Consider the following 4,660-nt stretch of genomic DNA (forward strand, 5'->3'; position numbering starts at 1 on the left):
TCCGCTCTTTATTTGAAATCCTCTTTTGGTACGCGATGATTGATGATGTCCTCCAGAGGGATGCAGGGAGGTGTTCCTGTCGGAGGTGACAATTGATTGAGCTCTAAGCATGTTTTTAATTATGCTATTATTCCAAAATTATTTTGGGCAGCACAAGCCTGAACAGGCTCTCTCATACTCTCTCCTATAATTAAAATATTTCCATTATAAAAAAAATGGAAATGTGTCAGCAAAATCTGCTGATGTGGCCCATTTAGGTTTTTATGTGTCTGTATTTGCAAGTCTGTGCCTGTTATATGTTATGTGTATACTAAAGGGTTTCTAGTTTTGGGGCAGTGGTGGCCTAGTGGGTAAGGAAACAGACCGGTAGTCAGAAGGTTGCCGGTACAAACACCCGAGGGTGGGCTACCATCAGTGTGCAGCACACACACAGTTATTCGAGTGAAAATTTAAAACCTGACTGCTTTGCGAGTATCTGACACGTAACATCCACATCATGCATGTTCTGGGATAGTAGAATATATTAATCATGTTTTTGCTTAAACAACAATAAAAAGGGGCACACAGTGAGTCTCCCACCATGCGCACTGTCATCAGCACAAAATATGTCTGATAAACTCAGGTTGTGAAGACACGTTAGAGTGACATTTCACTAAACATTTACAGCATTTATCAGACGGCCTTATCCAGACGAGTTGCAATCAGCAGTTACAGGGACAGTCCCCCCCGACACACTGCTCCCCGGGCGCCTGTCATGGCTGCCCACTGTTCACCAAAGGTGATGAGTTAAATGCAGAGGACAAATTTCATTGTGTGCACCGTGTGTTGTGCTGTGTTTCATAATGTAAATCTCTTCACTTTCACTTTTTACCTATATGTAAATCCTGAAGACCCCTTTGACCTCACATCGCTTGTGTTTTTGTGTTCATGTGCTGTGTGAGTGTATGTGTGTATCTTGGTGCGTGAAATCTGTGCACAGTGTGAATTCCTCATTACGAAACATCGTTCTGATTTAATAAAATGTTGACAACAAATTCTAATGAAACTACTTCTACTGATATTAATGAAACAAACAGAATATTGGTATTTGACTTCTGAGGTTAAGCATTTTGCTATTTATGAAGCTTATGCTACAGAGTTACTACCTCAGGTCCCACAAACATATAAAGGAATGTGCTTGCGTGAGGGTGGACTGCACTTTGTGGGGGTGGAGCAATTTCCAATTAATACAGCAGCAGTGTAGAGTTCTATCGTTATTTCTGGAAATCATTGATCTTTCCTTTCCTTCTCCCTCCAATTCTGGAGTGAGGTCCTGGGTAATGTTACACCAAAGGCCAACTGGAGGCCCGCCATTCTATAAAAGGATCCGCTGAAATAACACACACAAAGACAGTATGGAGATTCCATTACTGAAGGGTCACAGAGGACAGTAGGGGGTCAGAGCTCATCTGGTAACGGTGAATCTGTTCCATTTTATTCTACTGCATATAAAGATCGAACTCACACACAAACATAGCCATTTGTCAAATGAATATTCATGCATTCTCACAGATAAACAGGCATCTCCGATGGTTGACACACTTGTTTGCATTTTATGAGCCAGAGCAAATGCTCCTCACAGAATGTCAGAAATCCTTCAAACATCCATCAGAGAAGTCAGCAGAATAAAGCAGAATCATGTGCTTTTAAGGGCTCCAACCTGGACAGGGCAGGAGTTATTACACTGCCACACAACGAAACCGACTCTCCGGAAATCCTTTCACAGTCTGTATTTCTGTCACCTGCCAAAGACAGGCTGGGGCTGGGGCTGGGGCTGGGGCTGGGGCTGGGGCAGGGGCAGGGGCGGTCCAAGCCAGTTTAGTGCCCTGGGCAAACAGCCCCTCTTTTGGAAACACATAAGTCATAATGTCTGGTGCTTTTGTGGATCTTGTTTGTTTTTATTTTGTTTTATTTTGCAAGATGGTTATTTGTGCTTTCCTTGTGCATGCTCATTCAATGTGTTTTCTTTATCTTCATGACCATTTACATTGGTAGATTCTCACTGAAGGCATCAAAACTATGAACGAACACAGGGGGAGTTATGCACTAACAAAAAAACTGAAAACATATTTTATATTCTAGTTTCTTTGCTCTGATTACTGCTTTGCACACTCTTGGCATTCTCTCGATGAGCTTCATGAGGTCGTGACCTGAAATGGTTTTCCAACAGTCTAGAAGGAGTTCCCAGAGGTGTTTGGCACTTGTTGGCCCCTTTGCCTTCACTCTGCGGTCCAGCTCAAAATTCAAAACCTGACTGCTTTGCAAGTATCTGACACGTAACATCCACATCATGCATGTTCTGGGATAGTAGAATATATTAATTATGTTTTTGCTTAAACAAAATTAAAAAGGGCACACAGTGAGTCTCCCACCATGCGCACTGTCATCAGCACAAAATATGTCTGATAAATGATCAAATTCACCACCCCCCTGATTTGTTTTTGCAGCTCGAATACTGGTTCAAGGGTGAGTTTTTGTAGGCTGTTCTGTAGTTGGTTTTAGGCAGAGGCAGCATGCAAATGAAAACAAAATTAATTTCTAATCCTTTTGGAAAATTTGAACAGGGCTCTCAGGATTTGAAGACAGGTAAGAGTCAAATTCTATAGTCAATTATTATTATAGAATACTAGTGTCTATCGAATAATCCAGTTGGTATTCAATAATGCAGATAGTTGAATATTTCTGTCAGTATTTTTGTATAAGACCTGTCCTTCTTGGGCTTCTCTTCATCACGTACAAATCTTTCGCCTTTTACTGCAGATTTCCATGGAGGGGGGCGTCAACAAGCTCACAATATTTTTGGGGGCTCTGTTTTGACAGAGCTAATGTTTTTTTATTGAGGCAGTGGTGGCCTAGAGGTTAAGGAAGCGGCCCCGTAATCAGAAGGTTGCTGGTCCCGATCTGCCAAGGTGCCACTGAGGTGCCACTGCTCACTAAAAAGGTGAAGGGTTAAATGCAGAGGACAAATTTCACGGTGTGCACCGTGTGCTGTGCTGCTGTGTATCACAAGTGACAATCACTTCACTTTCTTTCTTTCCTTTCTCCTTCCTTTCCCACACCTCGCCAGTGCTTTTCATTCTGTTGCAGACAAATAGTATTACAATGTGATTTGCTGCCATTCTTGCATGTCAGTGTTTTGGTGATGTGCTTATCTCCGTGTTTGTGTTTTTGCTCTGTTAGTCTTTACTAATAGTGCCAATACATTTGGCTGTCAGGAACTAATGAAAATTCACCATTGAATTGTCTGTGTTTGTGTGTGTGTGTGTGTCTGAGTGAAAGAGAGAGAGTTTGTGTAATAAGAAATGAAACTCTACTTGCTGCAATTATTCTGCTTGTAGCTACATCCATAGCTCATCACAGTCTTAAATCAATTGTACCTACAGGTTTAAGCATACATTTTAGTTTGAAGTATGCACTCTGTGTCTGGGGGTGTTCTCCACATGGATTAACAGGAATGTCGATGACAGATCCTAGATCTGTCAGTGGCTCAGAAATATCATAGCAACAAATCATAAATGTCAAGCCCTTTAAACCCTTTAGCTTCAACCATAAACATATTTTCTAGACTTGAACCTTTAAGCAAAATCAGGTGTGCATTTTATTTTTTATGACAATTGTCATGTAAGTGAAAGTGATTGTTTTTGTCATTGTGATACACATCAAGTGCAGCAGACGATGCGCAGAATGACATGTGTCCCCTGTATTTAACCCATCATTCCTAGTGAATAGTGGGCAGTGTATCAATAAGTCTTTTGAACACAGCTAAAAAAAAAAGGAAAAAGTTCAACAGAGATTCATGCCCTGTGAAGGACTCATGAAACAGTCTGCAACACAGACTGTTCTTTTGGCTTGCCTAAACTGCCCATGTACGAAATTCTACTCTAAGACTGTAATCAGCATAAACAAGGTGCATTTGCAACGAACGTATATTTCTTCCCAGGATGGAGGTGCCGATTACAGCAGAACACTGGCGACTGATCCAGGACACAGCATATCTAATTTTAATGCATTTTTACTAGTGCATGTCCTGTGATTAAGTAGTGATACCACAGTATAATTGAGCAATACTGCCTGCTAAATTGCTTTGTTTCCCACTTCCCGGTGTTCTTTTCCTGCGGATTATTTATTTGTTCAGAGTGGTAAATTGCATGACTTTTCTTTTGTTCTCATCTGTGCCCTGGTGTGCTGTTCTAAATGTGTCTGGGATCATTATACACCTCTTTGTCAAATGAATTGTTGGGGTTTATTACTGAGCAGCGGTGGTGCCGCAGTCTCTTGTTTTCTCTTGCAGAGGCGCCTGTGACGGTGTTTTCTCTGAAGAGCGGACGTGTGGGACGGCTGATCAGAACGCCCAGAATTCAGGAAACTTTGCTACAGCCGCTAGTGTTCCTTTGCATCCTTTCGCTGACCTCCCTCTGTTACACTGTTTGTACTAATTCTCAATTTCATTCCATTAATTATGCATTTCCTTGGTTTGGAAACGATGGTGGTTTCTTTTGTGACATCTAGTAAACAGTTTATTCTGAAACAGCACTACAGTGCACTCTTAAAAAAGAAGACATTAAGAGAAACACCAAGATATTGCCGAGTTACCAACTGTTTCAGTGAGAATGTGAAATGT

The 4,660-nt window shown here is 41.4% G+C and overlaps 1 non-coding gene across 1 annotated transcript; it reads left to right on the forward strand.

Moving 5' to 3' along the window:
* Positions 1 to 2,750: 2,750 nt before the first annotated feature.
* Positions 2,751 to 2,863, forward strand: LOC114787221 (U5 spliceosomal RNA). Its single transcript, XR_003749356.1, has one exon. It is a non-coding gene; the product is annotated as a U5 spliceosomal RNA (small nuclear RNA).
* The last annotated feature ends 1,797 nt before the right edge of the window (positions 2,864 to 4,660 follow it).

The sequence above is a fragment of the Denticeps clupeoides genome, chromosome 3 (genome assembly GCF_900700375.1).
Source record: "Denticeps clupeoides chromosome 3, fDenClu1.1, whole genome shotgun sequence".
Lineage (NCBI taxonomy): Eukaryota > Metazoa > Chordata > Actinopteri > Clupeiformes > Denticipitidae > Denticeps > Denticeps clupeoides.